The following is a 19396-nucleotide window of genomic DNA, read 5'->3' on the forward strand; positions in this document are numbered from 1 at the left end:
ACCTCGAACGTGAATGGATTAAATGCTCTAACCAAAAGACACAGGCTTGCTGAATGGATACAAAAACAAGACCCATCTATATGCTGTCTACAAAAGAACCACTTCAGACCTAGGGACACATACAGACTGAAAGTGAGGGGGTGGAAAAAGATATTCCATGCAAATGGAAATCAAAAGAAAGCTGGAGTAGCAATACTCATATCAGATAAAATAGACTTTAAAATAAAGAATATTACAAGAGACAAGGAAGGACACTACATAATGATCAAGGGATCAATCCAAGATGAAGATACAACAATTATAAATATATATGCACCCAACATAGGAGCACCTCAATACATAAGGCAACTGCTAGCAGCTATAAAAGAGGAAATCGATAGTAACAAAATAATAGTGGGGGACTTTAACACCTCATTTACACCAATGGACAGATCATCCAAACAGAAAATTAATAAGAAAACAGAAGCTTTAAATGACACAATAGACCAGATAGATTTAATTGATATTTGTAGGACATTCCATCCAAAAACAGCAGATTACACTTTCTTCTCAAGTGTGCACGGAACCTTCTCCAGGATAGATCACATCTTGGGTCACAAATCAAGCCTCAGTAAACTTAAGAAAATTGAAATCATATCAAGCATCTTTTCTGACCACAACACTATGAGATTAGACATGAATTACCGGGAAAAAAACGTAAAAAACACAAACACATGGAGGCTAAACAATACGTTACTAAATAAACAAGACATCACTGAAGAAATCAAAGAGGAAATCAAAAAAGACCTAGAGACAAATGACAATGAAAACACGATGATCCAAAACCTATGGGATGCAGCAAAAGCAGTTCTAAGAGGGAAGTTTATAGCTATACAAGCCTACTTCAAGAAACAAGAAAAATCTCAAATAAACAATCTAACCTTACACCTAAAGGAACTAGAGAAAGAAGAACAAACAAAACCCAAAGTTAGCAGAAGGAAGGAAATCATAAAGATAAAAGCAGAGATAAATGAAATAGAAACAAAGAAAACAATAGCAAAGATCAATAAAACTAAAAGCTGGTTCTTTGAGAAGATAAACAAAATTGATAAACCATTAGCCAGACTCATCAAGAAAAAGAGGGAGAGGACTCAAATCAATAAACTTAGAAATGAAAAAGGAGAAGTTACGACAGACACTGCAGAAATACAAAGCATCCTAAGAGACTACCACAAGCAACTCTATGTCAATGAAATGGACCACCTGGAAGAAATGGACAAATTCTTAGAAAGGTATAACCTTCCAAGACTGAACCAGGAAGAAATAGAAAATATGAACAGATCAATCACAAGTAATGAAATCGAAACTGTGATTAAAAATCTTCCAAGAAACAAAAGTCCAGGACCAGATGGCTTCACAGGTGAATTCTATCAAACATTTAGAGCAGAGCTAGCACCCATCCTTCTCAAACTCTTCCAAAAAACTGCAGAAGAAGGAACACTCTCAAACTCATTCTAAGAGGCCACCATCACCCTGATACCAAAACCAGACAAAGATACTACAAAAAAAGAAAATTACAGACCAGTATCACTGATGAATATAGATGCAAAAATCCTCAACAAAATACTAGCAAACAGAATCCAACAACACATTTAAAGGATCATACACCATGATCAAGTGGGATTTTTCCAGGGATGCAAGGATTCTTCAATATATGCAAATCAATCAATGTGATACACCATATTAACAAACTGAAGAATAAAAACCATATGATCATCTCAATAGATGCAGAAAAAGCTTTTGACAAAGTTCAACACCCACTTATGAAAAAAACTCTCCAGAAAGTGGGCATAGAGGGAACCTACCTCAACATAACAAAGGCCATATACGACAAACCCACAGCAAACATCATTCTCAATGGTGAAAAACTGAAAGCATTTCCTCTAAGATCAGGAACAAGACAAGGAAGTCCACTGTCACCACTATTATTCAACATAGTTTTGGAAGTCCTAGCCACGGCAATCAGAGAAGAAAAAGAAATAAAAGGAATACAAATTGGGAAAACTTGACGGCTACATGTAAAATAATGAAATTAGAACACTCCCTAACACCATACACAAAAATAAACTCAAAATGGATTCGAGACCTAAATGTAAAACCGGACACTATAAAACTCTTAGAGGAAAACATAGGAAGAACACTCTTTGACATAAATCACAGCAAGATCTTTTCTGATCTACCTCCTAGAGTAATGGATATTAAAACAAAAACCAGAGAAAACCATAATTCAAAAAGACACATGCACCCCAATGTTCATTGCAGCACTATTTACAATAGCCGGGTCATGGAAGCAACCTAAATGCCCATCGACAGACGAATGGATAAAGAAGATGTGGTACATATATACAGTGGAATATTACTCAGCCATAAAAGGGAACGAAATTGAGTGATTTGTTGAGATGTGGGTGGATCTAGACTGTCATACAGAGTGAAGTAAGTCAGAAAGAGGAAAACAAATATCGTATATTAACGCATGTATGTGGAACCTAGAAAAATTGTACAGATGAACCGGTTTGCTGGGCAGAAGTTGAGACACAGATGTAGAGAAGAAAGGTATGGACACCAAGGGGGAAAAGCCACGGGGTGGTGGGTATGGTGGTGGGCTGAATTGGGCAATTGGGGTTGACCAATGTATACACTGATGTGCATAAAATTGATGACTAATAAGAACCTGCTGTATAAAAAAATAAAATAAAATTCAAAAATTAAAAAAAAAACTACAAAAAGGTATCACCTCACACTGGTCAGAATGGCCATCATTAAAAAGCCTACAAACAATAAATGGTGGAGAGAGTGTGGAGAAAAGGGAGCCCTCGTACACTGTTGATAGGAATGTAAATTGGTGCAGCCACTATGGAGAACGGTATGGAGGTTCCTTAAAAAGCTATATGATCCAGCAATCCCATTCCTGGGCATATATCTGGAGAAAATTCTAATTCAAATTAGATACATGCACCCCAATGTTCATAGAAGCACTATTTACAATAGCCAAGGCATGGAAACAACCTAAATGGACAGATAAATGGATAATACACACCACACACACACACACACACACACACACACACACACACAATGGAGTACCACTCAGCCATAAAAAGGAATGAAATAATGCCATTTGCATCAACTTGGGTGGACCTAGAGATTATCAAACTAAATGAAGTCAGACAGAGAAAGACAAATGTCATATGATATCACGTATATGTGGAATCTAAAATATGACACAAACAAACTTATTTGCAAAACAGAAACAGACTCACAGACAGAGAAAACAAACTTATGGTTACCAAAGTGGAAAGGGGAAGGGAGGGATAAATTAGGAGTTTGGGATTAGCAGATACAAACTATGGTGTATAAAATAGATAAACAACAAGGTCTTACTGTATAGCACAGAGAATTATACCTTTTAAAAAAAGAACATACGTTTAAAAATTGTGGTACAATACACATATAACATAAAATTTACCTCAAGAATACACTTTTATTTTTCATCTCTGAATGATGTCCCTTGAATATCTCATTTATTCAACTTTTATGGCTCTCCTTTATTTTTTAACATGATATTTAACTTTTCAGATGTGCCTGGATGTTTGTGAGCCCAGAACTCTGGATGGGGGTCCCAGACCCCTAGCAGCTCGGCAACCCCCTTGCTCAGCAGTGTTCTGTGTGCAGGAAGCATGTGTGACTTACATGTGTATTCGGATGTCACTGGGTCTATGAACATACCAGGCTGTTGTGGGATTTTTAATTGCCATTTTCATCAATATCATTAAATATGATCTCATCTATGTAATTAAAACTAAATTTAAAAATTCAAAAACAAGAAAGAAAGTTGTCAGAGCAGCCATATCTGAGAGGCATCACCTGGGTCCTGGGGTTTTCATTCTCCTGCTATATGATGACCCAGCTGGATGCCTGCAGTCCCCTGGGCTGGACCCTGTGGTCACCCTTGACTCTCTCGTCCCTTACTCCACATTCTTGCTGTTTCTGCCTGTGGTTTTTGTCTTTGGTGCTGTGGGCCCTTGAATGTGTGCAATCATATAACCTGGGAGCTGACCCTTGGTCATCATGACACTCCTGTGTTATAAACTTAGGACTTAATGTGAAGCAGAAATAAGTGAAAATAAGCAACACTTACTGAGTGCTGACTGCCCACTACATTCTCACCCTCATGCCTGAACAGGAATGAGTGGCTCACTTAAACCTCCACCCGGCCCAGCAGTGAAGATCAATTCCTCACCTCTACTGCACAGGTGAGGAAACTGAGGGTCTAGGGGTCAGAGGTAACAAAGCAGAGGTGGTCTGAACCAGTTGGCACCTCTTAGCCCACGTGCTTGAACACTTTGCCTGGGATGATTAAAGAAAGTCTGAAATCAATAGTCAAGATTTTTTTAATATAAAGATTTATGCAATTTTACAAGAAATATCCTTATCTAGATACAATTAAAAAAAAGAAAAGCTTCCTTGTAAAGGAAGAAGTGGTTATACAGTTTTCTGTTAGGAAACTGTCACTTTTCAGAAAGGAAGTCAATTTGTCCTTGAATTTCACAGACAGAACTTTCCAAAATCTACAATCAAAATCACTCCATTGCAAAGTATAAGTGCACCACTAAAATGCTTTTTTTTAAGTTTAATTACATATTCAGTATAGAAATTCTTTTATTTATTTATTTATTTATTGCAGTACGCGGGCCTCTCACTGTTGTGGCCCCTCCCGTTGTGGAGCACAGGCTCCGGATGCACAGGCTTAGCGGCCATGGCTCACGCACCCAGCCGCTCCGCGGCATGTGGGATCCTCCTGGACCGGGGCACGAACCCGCGTCCCCTGCATCGGCAGGCGGACTCTCAACCGCTGCGCCACCAGGGAAGCCCAGAAATTCTTTTACTGATAAGATTTAAATATGATACTATGTGAACACCAGGTGCTCACTCCCTAACTTAAGAAATAGACACAAAACAGTCCGTCACCACTGTCCCCCCATCTCCCTCCAGCTATAAAATTCAGGAAAATCAATCATGCTTGACTTCTAGCTCAGAAGTAAGTCTAGCAACATTTCTTGTGTTTCTTCTGCCTGATTTTTCTTCTGCCCAATATATTTACAACAAAGATGATAGAGTATAGCTGTCAAAGTCATGGGCTGTGGGTACAGATTTCCTGGGTTCAACTCCCGGCAACTCTTCCTCCTAGCTGTGTGACCTCAGCTGAGTGACTAACCCCCTCTGTGCCTCAGCACTAGGTGCAGGGTAGGAAAAGGATTAAGTGGATGAGTATAGGCACAGCCCTGAGAACTGGGCATGCCTCTGGCTCCCAGGTCATAAACTGTACTGCGGTTGAAACCATACTGTACCCTCAAGCTGGAGTCCTGCTTTTCCTCCCACAGCATGTCATAAACATTTCCTCAAGTCTTAAAGATTCATCATAAATACATAACATTCAAATATAGAAACAAATGCATCAATATTCAAAAGGCCATATAATGTTCTATGTGTGGATATTTCCTGATTTATTTGATCCAAGCAACACCCCCAGTGGAGCACATTAAGGTAGTTTCCAAATTTTTGGTATTGTCAATAAAGCAGAGACACTGAGTTTTATAAGTTCTCTGGCATTTTGGACGGATGGTCCTAGAAAACTTCCTAAGAGCTGGACACTGAGCTTTTGGTACACTTAGACACACTTTCCTATGAAAATCTTCTTGGAGTTCCTCTCCCAGCAGGTGGGTGTGAGAGGGGTCTGTGGGACCACCATCTCCTGGCTCCTCTGCATCTGGGGGTGTCCCTGGTCAGGTGAAGAACAGGAGTCAACCCACAGGCTGAGAGGAGCTCAGCCCCAAACCAGGTCCCAGCCCCTATTCTGGGACAAAATCCAAGTGTTACTGCAATTCCGTCACTCTGGATGAAGGCTAGACCTTAAACACCTGGGCTCAGCAGAGTCACCCAGTTACAGCCCCATGTTGGCTGACTGCTGTCCCCTAAAGGAGGAGGGGTTCAGGGGACACCTGTAGGGACAGAGGTGCCTGTGGGATGGTCAAGGAGAGAAACCCAGTGAACAGGAAGCCAGAGAGTCAGTGGGGGAGGCCACCATACAGAGGAGGTGATCACACTGAGGAGGACAGCCCTGGGTCTCAGGGGTGACCATGACCCCAACAATATACAGCAAAGGATGAGATGTGGTCACGTGGACCAGCCTAAATTCGGGGCAGAGCTGCCTGGAGGCCACCAGCAAAGGAACCAAAAGCTGCTGGGCTGGTCCCAGGTGGTTGGGGGCTCAGAGGGGAACAGGTGCCTGCAAGGACCCCAAGAGCATTCTGCACCTTCCTTTTCTCTCCCCACTCTGGCCCCAGATGCCGGATGCCTCCAGAGGTCTTCAACTTCCACCACGGAAACTGGTAACAGGCTGAAGAGCAGCACAAGACTTACCTCTGCTACCATCTGGAGTAACTGACCAGTGACACTCTGTCTTGCTGGATATCAATGTCCTTCACAGCCAGGTGTCAGCCAGGGACAGGCACAGACATGGCCGATGTGCAGGGAAAGGTGAAGCCAAATCTGGCCTCTGTACCCCAACACCAAATTAATTCTCAAAGACAGAGTTTTGGGTGAAGTAGAAAAGAATAGCTTTATTGCTTTGCCAGGCAAAGGGGGCCACAGTGGGCTAATGCCCTCAAAACTGTGTGTCCCAACCCAGGGGAGTTTGGTGAGGAGTTTTATGGCAAAGGTTCAGGGTGGGGTTGCTGATAAGATTAGGGTGTGTGCAGGGTCTGTACCCCTTTAATCTGGTTTCAGGTAATCTTTTGATGAATTTCTCTGGTTCCTTTAATCTGGCCTCAGGTGGTCTTCCCTGGAATGAAGAACGCTACATCTTCCATTTGTTGGGGGTCTTAGTTCTGTAAAGAGCTCAGAGATATTATGTGTATCCCTTGATGTGGAACCAGGACCCTTCCCCAAGGCTACACTATTGTTTATTGGCTGTTCCTCCCTTGTCTCTCCATCCCTTCCCTTCCCTGATTAGCAACTGTTTGAACCTGCCGTTTGGAACTCAGGAAAGGTCAGGGAGGCTGAACAGAAAGACTCCCATGTCCAGGAGACCCACAGGGCCCTGCTCAGTTTCACTCCCCCCCCTTTTCTTTGATACTCCTCAATCTTGAGGAGGACAGATGTTGGACAAGAAAAGGAAAAATTGTTTTGGATAGAGATGTTAATCATAAACTCGGCAGAGGAACTCGATTCTAGGGGGACTCAATTTTAATCCCCACTTCGCTTTTATCTTTCCCCAAATCTTTCAGGGGATGGGATGACAACCACTCTGGCTACTTCCTGCTGAAATGGAGCAGAATCCTGTCTAAATATGGGGGAATGGATACCGAATTAGAAATATATTTGAGTTCCAAGTCCTGGATCTGAGTCTTATATGACTGAGATCTCAATCCCTTTGTCTGCCATTTTGGTGCAACAGATGCAGTTAGAGGTAGAAGGAAGTGACAACCGGAACTTCTGCAACAGTCACTTCGTTTTACCTTGGATGTCTGAACAACAGTTCCTCCGTTTTGACTTTCAAATGCATTCTCCTCCTTGATGGCTAAAGCAGATGTTCAATGCATGTCTGAAAGGCCACAAAACAGGCTGCTTTGATGAGCAAAATTTAAGTTAAACCATGTATAAGCCAGTGACTTCCTCATACATCAATATGTGCAGATTTTTTTTCTTTCATCATATCCTCTCTTGATTGAAAGTCTTTCAGTAGAAGACATTGATGATCAAAACATCTGTCCCTCAATGCTGGGGTAATTCAGCTGTTTGCCCCTGGTGCAGATCATGTCCCTTGGTGCTAGGCCTCCTTTGTATTCGCCTAGTTAATCCATGTTGGGGAAAAATTGATCAGGTATTGTGAACAAGCTCAGAGGTATGTTAATGAAGAAATGCTTTATAGGCCGTACATTTGATCATTTATACCCAATTGTCACACAAGCATTGTATATACGCTTTTAGCAGTAGACCTAAAGCAAACGGTGATACCTCATGAGTAATTACACTCTGATACCTTCACTGGGTAATTTTCCTTTCCTCTTAAACATCAGGGCAAAAGTGTGACTAACACAATAACTTTCATAAATACAGACTTCAATGAACAGAACTAGAATTTCATATCTATTGAAACATAAGCCTGCCATCAGATTCTGCCTTCGTGGATTTCTCCTTTCTAGAAGTCGCCGAAATATCAAGATTCCTGCACGTGCCAGGAGACAGTCTTTCCCATTCACCTGACAAGGCTGCTCAGAGCACAAGAATCTCCAATTTCTGGAGGGACCAGGCAGAGAGAAAAAAAATATATTTCCATTTTTCTGACAGAGGTGTAATTTATCCAATTGCTCTAAGTCATAAGTAGCTTGAGGGGAAGGACTTCTCTATGTCTGGAAAACACAGATCAAAACCAGTAATAATTTGCAGTCAATTAAGCCAACGATGCTCTTTTCCCCAGTGTACAATGGCTGCAAACAGTAGCCTCCTCGGTAGTTATGCAGCCTGTTGCCTGTATGGGTTGCCCTAAGGGACCTTGGAGACAGCCCTTTCCAGGGGACATTCATGACTGGCATGCTGTGCCCAATCTAGGCTCCAGACAGGGATATGCACAGTCTTTGGAAAGCCCAAGGGCACAGTGGCCAGGGCCCCCATTGGCCAAGTCATAATATCTATCTTCCCCAAGCTGCAGAACACGGATCATGTGACTGAGGCCCCAGGCAGGGCCAAGTTCAAGTTCCCTGGCCGCCAGAAGATCCACATCTCCAAGGAGTGGGGATTTACTAACTTTAACGCGGATGAATTTGAAAACATGGGGGCAGAAAAGCAGCTCATCCCGGATGGCTGTGGAGTCAAATATATCCCTAATCGTGGCTCCCTGGATAAATGATGGGCCCTGCACTCATGAGAGTCTTGGCACTGTCTCTTCCTTACTCTTGCCCACCAACGAATCCTACTTTCCCGTCCAAAAAAAAAAAAAAAGTAATAAAAAACCCATAAACATTATAACTGTATTCACCAGTTCACTCAGTGACCAATCCTTTTTCAACTTTTTATGAAGCCATCAGATTCTCCGTTAAGATTTTTAATTTCTTACCCAGTTCAGCAGTAGGATATGAAGTTTATGAGACCTGTACTTGTCAAAATGGTCCTTCACATAAATCTTCTTAAAGATGAAGCACTTTTGCAAAGGCATCAGAGTACAATAAAAAACTATCTATAAATGACAGAAAGACTTAAAAAGGGCATGGTTACACATGTGATTACAATGCAATCGATAAATAGCCCAAAGATTCCATTTCTACTCCCAGACAGAGGTCTCAAAGTGGCTCGCAATGAGCAGTTAGAATTTTCCCAGAGTGGCTCACCCCAAAATAATACACGAAAAAAACACAAACAACAGATAAGCTACAGCTGCACAGACAGAAAATCAGAGCGGGTATAGTTTAAAAATTCCACTTCCATTCACAGACATAGGCTTCCAAACAGACTGGCTCAGTTTTTAAAAGAGAACAAACCCAGAATTGGCTCTCAGGGAGCCCAAAGTGGCTCAATTCCCACAAGGGACTGAACCCAGTGTGGCTAGTCCACATGGAGTGGAGAGAAGTCCCAGCCTTCCCATTCCTGTGACAAAACAGTTCTAGCTGACGAATAGTATAATAATTTAGGCTACCATTCACTGGCCACCTTTCCTCACTTTCAAGAATGTACATTGGCCAAACAGAATGACAATAGAACCGTGTTCTTGTCTTAGTCATAGGTTTATCACTATAGGGTTGACCAAGCTGCCAAAATTTTCCCCAGGGAAAATTATCAGATGGAATCAAGGAAATGCTTCCCATATCCGATCACAAAACACTCACGCAGGGACTGGAAACAAACCAGAACCTTCACCAGCAGACGGAAGACTTACACCAGAAACAAAACGAAAACAAATACAAAAAACAAAATTTGAAAACATCAGACAGCTCAAAGCTCAGAGTCCCACTAAGCCAGTGACCTTAGTCCAAGCAGTGCCTTACACGTGGGATTTCCAAAACGGAAAATCCCCAGATGGAAACGAAATGTTCCCCAGATGTAGGCAAAAGTTCTCCAGAGGGACAAAGTTGAAGGAGCCCCAGAGTGCACATCCAGGGGACTTACCCACATTCTGGCGGAGGTGTCTCGATGTCAGACACTATTTTTCTCCTCCCCCAAAATAACTCCTTGGTGTAGGAAATCCGAGCTGGTGCAGGCAGGAGGAAGAAGGGAGTGTCTTCAAGGCAAAAGTGACCTTGGCAGCTGCTAAGATGGTCCCTCTTTTGCTGCCCACTCCTGACTTGGAGGAGTGCTGACTGCTGGGATGGTGGATGGGGTATGACCAGGGCTGGGCCTTTTCAGGCAAGGGTCCCAGGCGATCTGACCTCTAAAAGAATTCTGCAGCCCTCTGCTCTCTTGAAAGAGGATGACATGGAGAAAACCTCAGAGCACCCAATCAAGCCAGGGGACCCTCCTGGGGCTGTTCCCAAGTCGGCCCCACACTGGGCACCAAATTTGAAGCTGAATCTGGCCTCTGTACCCTGACACCAAATTAATTCTTGGAGACAGAATTTTGGGTGAAGTAGAAAAGAATAGCTTTATTGCTTTGCCAGGCAAAGGGGGCCACAGTGGGCTAATGCCCTCAAAACTGTGTATCCCAACCCAGGAGGATTTGGTGAGGATTTTTATAGCAATGGTTCAAGGGTGGGGTTGCTGATAAGATTAGGGTGTGTGCAGGGCCTGTACCCCTTTAATCTGGTTTCAGGTAATCTTTTGATGAATTTCTCTGGTTCCTTTAATCTGGCCTCAGGTGGTCATCCCTGGAATGAAGAACGCTACATCTTCCATTTGTTGGAGGTCTTAGTTCTGTAAAGAGCTCAAAGATATTGTTATGTGTATCCCTTGATGTGGAACCAGGACACTTCCCCAAGGCTACACTATTGTTCTTGGCTGTTCCTTCCTTGTCTCTGCATCTCTTCTCTTTCCTGATTAGTGACTATTTGAACCTGCCCTTTGGAACACAGGGAAGGTCATGGAGGCTAAACAGAAAGGCTCATGCCCAGGATACCCACAGGGTCCTACTTGGTTTCAAAGGTGAAGCTCTGGGTGGGATTTTCTTGATTGTACACCTTTCCTCCCACTAAGTTTACCAAAGATGCTGGCAGTGTGGAGCTGGGTGGAGACAACAACGATGAAAACCTGGGTCCTGGGGTGCCTCTCAGAACACTCCACAATGCTTAGTGTGACCAAGACCAGCCCACAAGTTAGCCAGAGCGGTTCCCACCGGCCCCTGGAGCAGAGCTGCCATCATGGCTACCTGCAGTACATCCTCCCCTTTCTGTCCTGCCTTGTCCCTGGGCATGGTTGCCTCCCAACAAGGCTTGCTTGCCCCACGCACAGTGAGCCAAAGGCTGAGATGCCAAGGTTTGCAGCAGAGAAGAGGTTTACTCAGGAGGCATCCAAGAGAGAACATGGGAGGAATGATGAGGGCTTGGGGTATTTATGAGATAAAGCTGAGGCGTGGGGAGCATGGCGAAAGGTGACTGGAGATAAGAAGAAGGCAAGGTAATTGTCGTTCTGCGCAGATGCAGCTAAGCTACAGGGTCTTCATGGGGAGAGTGTCCAAAGATGGCAGCACCAGCTCCCACTGAGGGTGGAGTTTTTGACCCTCTGAAACAAAGCAGAACCCTGTGGGGCCCCTGGGCACGGGAGCCTTTCTGTTCAGCCTCCATGACCTTCACTGAATTCCAAAGGGCAGGTTCAAACAGTTGCTAATCAGAGGAGGGAGGGGATACAGAGACAAGGGAGGAGCCGTCAAGAAACAATAGTGCAGCCTTGGGGCAGGGTCCTTGTTCGAGATTACCTGAGGCCAAATTGCAGGAGCGGGTCCTGCACATACCCTAATCTTGTCAGCAATCCCACCCTTGAACTATTGGTATAAAACTCCTCACCACAGCCCTGGGACCCTGCGCAGGGCTGGGCCTCCCTGGCGTACCACAGCTACTAAAGCCCACATGCCTAGAGCCCGTGCTCTGCAACAAGAAAAGCCACTGCAGTGAGAAGCCCACGCATGGCAACGAAGAGTAGACCCTGCTCAAGAGCAGCCCCTGCTCGATGCAACTAGAGAAAGCCCGTGCACGGCAACGAAGACCCAATGCAAACAGACAAACAAACAAAAAAACTCCTCACCGATTCCTCCCGAGTTGGGACACATTTTCAAGGGCAGGAGCCTGGCAAAGCAATAAAGCTATTTTTTTCTACTTCACCCAAAATTCTGTCTCCGAGATTTGATTCAGCACCAGTGTACGGAGTCTGAGCTTTTGGCATCACCTCTGATGTCAAAAGGTCTCCCAGCAGACACTCACACATGCCCAATTGGAGGGTCAGTGGTCTTAACCAATCTTAACTGGCTTGAGCTCAAACTGGACACAGCTGACTCCAAGTTCCTAAAAAAACGACTTGGGCAAACACCTTACTGTTTAGACTATGTTAAGCTTAGAATACATGCAAGTTTTTGCAAAAACAATTAAAGCAAGCTCGATCAGTGAAGACAGTTTCTTATTTATTAATGGCTAACTGATGACTACCCCTGGTTCCACCCCAACTTGACTGCAGGTGTCAGGGCGACACCTGTACGTAGCTGCTGGGGCAAAAGTCCAGGCTGCTGTGTCTACAGGCAGATACAGGAGGGGGTCTGTGGGATGGAGAGGGTGGGGGTCACTATGGATCCAGACTGGGATTGCCTTGAGGGCAGGACTGTGCCTGGCCCACCCTAGTATCCCAGGTTCCTGCCTGAAGTGTGTCCCCGCGTAGGTGCTCAGTGAGCTATCGTTGAACAGGTGAGGGAATCAATGAATGAACCAGCCTTCTCTTCCCTGTGGGAGAGAACAGGTTTCCAAAACACTGAGCCTGGTGGCCTTCCATCTGATAGGAATCTCACTGTGTGGAGACATGTTTCATATTCTCCTCGAACATTCTGGAGAAGCTGGAAGCAACGAGGCACTGCCGGGTCCCGTGGTACATTTCCTGGAGCCTTTGTTCTGAACGTGCTCAGACCCCAACTGCGTTCCTGATGAGCAACAGCGACCGTGGCCTGAGGACTCTGCAGCCGCAGCTCTACTACAGCGACGTCCCAGCAGATGGCAGAAGCTGGGACCCTGCGCAGGGCTGGGCCTCACAGGATCAGGGCCTCCGGGGTCAGCTGCCCGGTGGGGGTTGGTGGGAAGGCCCAGCCAGCCCTCAGGGGGAGCGTGGGGGAGGAGCCTGGGTTAGGACTGTAGGTGACACTGGGGATGAGATTCGGAGTCCACGTGGGAAGGACATTTTTTTTTTGGCTGCACTGGGTCTTCGTTGCTGCACGCAGGCTTTCCCTAATTGCAGCAAGCCTGGGGCTGCTCTTCGTTGCGGTGCGCAGGCTTCTCATTGCGGTGGCTTCTCTTGTTGTGGAGCACGGGCTCTAGGCGCACGGGCTTCAGTAGTTGTGGCACGCGGGCTCAGTAGTTGTGGTTCGCGGGTTCTAGAGCGCAGGCTCAGTAGTTGTGGCACACGGGCTTAGTTGCTCCGCGGTAGGTGGGATCTTCCTGGATCAGGGCTGGAACCCGTGTCCCCTACATTGGTAAGCGGATTCTTTTTTTTTCTTTTTTTTTTTGCGGTACGCGGGCCTCTCACTGTGGTGGCTTTTCCCGTTGCAGAGCACAGGCTCCAGACGCGCAGGCTCAGCGGCCATGGCTCACGGGCCCAGCCGCTCCGCGGCATGTGGAATCTTCCCGGATCGGGGCACGAACCTATGTGCCCTGCATCGGCAGGCGGACTCTCAACCACTGCGCCACCAGGGAAGTCCCAGAAGGATCTCTGGGTGAGGGTGAGGCAATGGAGAGGGGTCTGTGTGGCGGGGGTTAGGGAGGGCCTCTGCTCGCCTCGTGGAAACTGACTGTCTCCTCTGCCATCGCAGCCTGTGGGATGCTGGGAAGACTTAGTGGACCCCCAGGGAAGGCCTTTGAGCCTGGCCCAGTCTGCACACAGATGCTTGAGGACGCCCAAGGTGAGCCACCCTTCTCCCCGTTGGCCCCTCCCTCCTTACCAGTTTACCCGTCACTGGAAGCGCCCTTTCTGGGGAGACCTTCCTTTCTGTAGCTTTTCCTTTCTCTGCGAAGCTCCTGCAGCCTCTCTGCTGTAGCCAAAACCCGGCCTCTGTACACCGGCGCCAAATTGAATCTCAGAGACAGAGTTTTAGGTGAAGTAGGAAAGAATAGCTTTATTGCTTTGCCAGGGTAATGCCTTCAAGTCTGTGTCCTCCTTTTGGAGGGGGAAGTGAGGAGTCTTACAGTATCAGCCTCAAGGAAGAGGGTTGTCCATAAGGAACAGGGTAGGTGCAGGGCCCGCCTTCTTCATCCACAGAACATTTCAAAACCATCAAGGTTGGCATCCGGTGGTCCCGTGACGGGCTCTGGTGGTCTCCGAGGTTATCATACTGTGACCTTCTCTCTGGAACGAAGAATGCTCGCAAAGGAAGGGAGTGTTAGGGAGTGTTTCAAAAGAGAAAAATAGCAGGTGCACGATACGAATCTAACAAGAAAGGAATCATTTGTGAAAATCAATATGGAGTGAGGGAGTGAGTTAAAACGGAACACAACAGGATGGAAACTGTTTTTAACTAGTTTTTAGCTGGGGCAATTCTGTCCTCCGTGTGCTCACTTCAGCTTCACTCCCTGCTTTGTCCCCTCTTCCCTGTCCCTCCCTCCCTCCCTCAGCCTCCCTGCCTCCATTCTCTCCTCTCTTGGGCCCCTTTTGCTTCTCTTCATCTGCCCAGCGTGTTTTATCTTCCTCCTCTCCCCCTCACTTTCCTCCTCTTCTCCCTCATGGCTGCCTCTTCCCTTCCAGGTTCCTCCCTAATTATTAGGCTTCATTTCTCTTTGTCTGTCTCAGACCCAGCATGAATCAAGGCCTTTAGCGTCTTCCACCCTCTGGGACTTTCATCTCCAAGATGACCCGGCATGAGTCATGTCACATGACCATAGCCTGAAAAAGCCTTTCTTGGAAATGCCACCCTGGACCCTGAGTCAAGTCCCTGGGTCAATGCAGAGGAGCAAATGTCCCCCTGTGTCTTGCTGTCCTTCCCCCTGCCTCCACAGAGTTTGGAGTCTGTTGTTCATCTTTGCTCTTTTAGAGCAGAAAGCCCATGTTCAGCTGCTACTGGAGGAGCTGCCCCAGTCCTTTGGCACTCTGATAACCAGCCCAGCCCGTCTCGGGAAAGACAGCACATCTGTTGAGAGAGTGGCCTGAGACCCTGCTCTCAACACGGCTGCTCACTCCATCTCTGAGCCCATCTGGCCCTTAGTTCAGCTCCTCTGGTCACAGGCTGTGTCCTTGCACTTTAGCTCGGGGTTTGTGGGGGGGCAGTCCTTAAAATAATGGTGGGGTATATTAGTTACCACAAAAATAAAAATTACTGGGACTCCATTCTTGTGTATTAAAAAATATTTTATACAGATGAACCAAATTATAGGCTTCTAGTAAAACACTCAAGCAACTTATAATCAAGAGAATTAGAAAGAAAATCTCCTCTTCTTCCATTCCCTGTGTTCATCCTACCCAGCCCTCTCCAGACAAGTTGTCTGGTACGGTTGTCCAGTGTACCTGTCCAGACCTTTCTCCATGAACTAAGGACAACTGTGCATGCAAACACATCTGCAGTGGGATTATAAGGAAGTTTCTAATTAAGGTGTGAAGCACAGACAGCTAAATTCACAATTTCCAAAAATGAATGTCCCAGGTAGATTATAAAACAGAAAAGTCCAGCCCCTGGGGACCCACCTTCTGCCCCATCTCACTCCCTCTCCCTGTCTCCCCCAGGATAAACACTCTCATGATTTCTAACACAATAGGTTGGTTCGCCTTTTTTCTGTGCTTTGTATAAACGTACTCACAACCACCAGCACCTTTGGAGTCTGCCTTCTGTCACTCAGTTATGTTTGAGGTTCATCCATTCTGCTTCTTATCAGTTCTCATTGCTGTATAGAATCCCACTGCATCCTTCATCAGCTGTGTTGTTGATGGGCATTGGCTAGGGGCACAGTGACCATGGCTGAGCTCAGGAGGCCATGAGGTATGAGGGGAATGGAGACCGCCTGAGCCCTGCTTCATCAGAACTGTGTTCTTTCCCCCAGAACATTGCCCATGAGTCCATTCAAAGAATCTCGTCAATGTTTCCCAATCCAATGTGGGAAGGAGCTCTTGTATTGGTCCTAATTTGTATTTCCCTGATTACTAGTGTTACCAAACCAAACTTGGGTTCACTGGCCCACACACAGGAAGGCCAGTCTACTGACACCAGGTTGTGGTGAAGGAAAGTGCAGCGTTTATGGCAGGCAGCAAACAGGGAGTCCAGGCAGCTAGTGCTCAAAAGACCCCCCCCCCAACTCCCCAATGACTTTCAAGGAAAATTTTTTTGAAGACCAGGTGAGGGAGGGGAGTGGTGCAGTGTGTGATCAGCTCGTGGACATTCTTCTGATTGGTGGGTGGTGAGGTAATTGGGAGTCAACACCCTCAACCTTCTGGTTCCAAACGGTCTGGGGTCTACGTGCTTGTGGTCAGCATGAAATTAACATCTTTCACGGGTGGGGCTTTCAGTATCTGCAAAAACAGCTCAAAGGATATGGTTCAGAATATTATCTAGAGCCCTTGAGGAAGAACTAAAGGTCCTTGGCTTTGTTTAATGGCTAAACTACTATATTACTTGTTCTTGCTTGACTGTTTTCCTTTGTTTCTGCATTTTCTCACTTCTCTGATTAAATTTATTCTTTGGAACTCAGGAAAGGCCTAGGAGGCTAAAGTTTTTCTACAGATGAGAAAGAGGCAGGTGGAGGACATGGCTGGTGTGTGTGTAGGGGGATGGTCCTTTTCAGTACACTAGGGACAAGATGAAAACACTATGTTTGCTTTAAACTCTTTTTTAAGTGAAATCCTATCACCTCCCACTCCCTTTCTTCCTGTAAAAGTTGACTCGACCAACCTGCTACTGGCTTTTCCACTACAGATGAAGTTCCATGGACTTGTTCCAAAAAATTTGCTCATCTTGATAAATACACAATAATATAAGACAGAGGTGAAAACATCCCTCCCCCCACAGCAGTTGTGAGAGAGAGACCTTGCCGTGTCATAGAAGTAGTTCAAAGAACTAGTTCAACAAATCTGAACATAAGATTGAATCTTCCATTCAGAGCATCAGTCTTGTTTTCTGTGCTGTTGGACACTTGTGTGAACCTTGCTAGCTACTACCAAGTAGCATAGCGTAATGGTGGGAGTAGGGGCTCTGGAGCCAGCTGCCTGGGTTCCAATCCCCTCTCCACCACCTGCTGGATTATGACACTTGGCAAGTTACTTAGCCCCTCCGTGCTTCAGTCCTATAGTGTAAAATGGAGACAGTAGTAGAACTTCCTCATAGGTGGTTGTGAGGCTCAAGTGAGTTTGTTTATATTTATATCTACGTGTATTATGAAGAGTGCCTGACCCATAATAAGCAGTATAGAAGTGTTTGCTGATCTATTACTAGAAATCTGTCTCTGAAAACAGAGCATTAAACATCATCTCGGAAAAGGTGTGTAAGACCCATACACTGAAAACGCCACTAAGAGAAGGTAAAGAAGACCTAAATACATAGAGAGATGTACCATGTTCATGGATCGGAGGGCTCACTAATGTTAAAATGTCAATCCTATAGATTCCATGCCATCCCAACCACAGTCTCAGGATCCCGCCCCCTTGTGGTAGCTTTGTAACGTGTGAGCTTGGCCAGGCCGAACGACGTTTTCCAGAGTTCCCTTCCCAGTAGTTTTGGGCCAGGTGCCCGGCACCTTTTCTAGGTGCTCAAGTGTTGCTGGTGTGCTGTCCCAACTCACCACCCTGGTGTGAAGCAGCAGCTGGGCCTGCAGCTCCCAGGAGTTTCCCCACATCCCCCTCCAGCATCATACTGCATCTTTAGCTCCCAGAGGAAGGGCCTCAGCAGGACACCCAGACCACTAAAGTCAGAGGCAAGAATGATTGTATGGGTTTCTGTCTACCCTCGTGTGCTCCACAGCCTGTCCTGAGGGTTCCAGCTTATTCTTACTCTCCCACACTTTACATCCATCTTCCTTCCCAAATACTTTCTTGCAGACTTCAGCATCAGACATAAGACAACACCTGACGGAGACTGCTTAACTAGCCCCCACCACTGCAGAAAGTCAGAGTTCTGTAAGAAACCCTTATATGCACCGTGTGATCCAGTAATCCTACCTCTGGGTATATATCAGAAGGAAATGAAATCAGTATGTCAGAGAGAGAGATTGCTTTGTGATACGTCCCATGTTCAGTGCACCGTTATTCACAATGGCCAAGATATGGAAACAACCAAAGTGCTCATCAATGGATGAGGGGAATAAGAAGATATTGTGTATATATATATATATATATATATATATATATATAAACACACACAATGAAATATGATTCAGCCATAAAAAAAGAAGAAAATCCTGCTGTTTGTGACAATGTGGGTGTAGCTGGATGCCATTATGCTACATGAAATAAGCCCGACAGGACTTCCCTGGTGGCGCAGTGGTTAAGAATCCACCTGCCAATGCAGGGGACACGGGTTCAAGCCCTGGTCCAGGAAGATCCCACATGCCGCGGAGCAACTAAGCCCGTGTGCCACAACTACTGAGCTGTGCTCTAGAGCCCGTGAGCCACAACTAATGAGCCCACGTGCTACAACTACTGAAGCCCACGTACCTAAAGCCCGTGCTCCGCAACAAGAGAAGCCACCGCAGTGAGAAGCCCATGCACCACAACAAAGAGTAGTCCCCGCTCGCCACAACTAGAGAAAGCCCACGCGCAGCAATGAAGACCCAACACAGCCCAAAATAAATAAATTGATTAATTAAATAAAATTTTTTTAAAAAGGGGGCTTCCCTGGTGGCGCAGTGGTTGAGAGTCCGCCTGCCGATGCAGGGGACACTGGTTCGTGCCCCGGTCCAGGAAGATCCCACATGCCGCGGAGCGGCTGGGCCCGTGAGCCATGGCCGCTGAGCCTGCACGTCTGGAGCCTGTGCTCCACAATGGGAGAGGCCACAACAGTGAGAGGCCCGTGCACCACAAAAAAAAAAAAAAAAAAAATACTGTATTGGAGACTTGAAATTTGCTAAGAGTAGATCTTAAGAGTGCTTACCATTCAAAAGTTGACTCTGTGAGGTGACAGATGTGTTAACTTGATTGTAGTCATCATTTTACAATGTATATGTATATCAAGTCATCATGTTGTATATTATAAATAAATACAATTGCA

The 19396-nt window shown here is 45.7% G+C and overlaps 1 pseudogene; it reads left to right on the forward strand.

Annotated features, from left to right (window-relative positions):
• The first annotated feature begins 8481 nt into the window (after positions 1-8481).
• On the forward strand, positions 8482-8605 carry LOC114886254 (annotated as a pseudogene).
• Positions 8606-19396: the final 10791 nt, after the last annotated feature.

This window comes from Monodon monoceros, unplaced genomic scaffold (assembly GCF_005190385.1).
Source record: "Monodon monoceros isolate NGI ecotype Baffin Bay Population unplaced genomic scaffold, NGI_Narwhal_1 Super_Scaffold_6, whole genome shotgun sequence".
Classification (NCBI taxonomy): Eukaryota; Metazoa; Chordata; class Mammalia; order Artiodactyla; family Monodontidae; genus Monodon; species Monodon monoceros.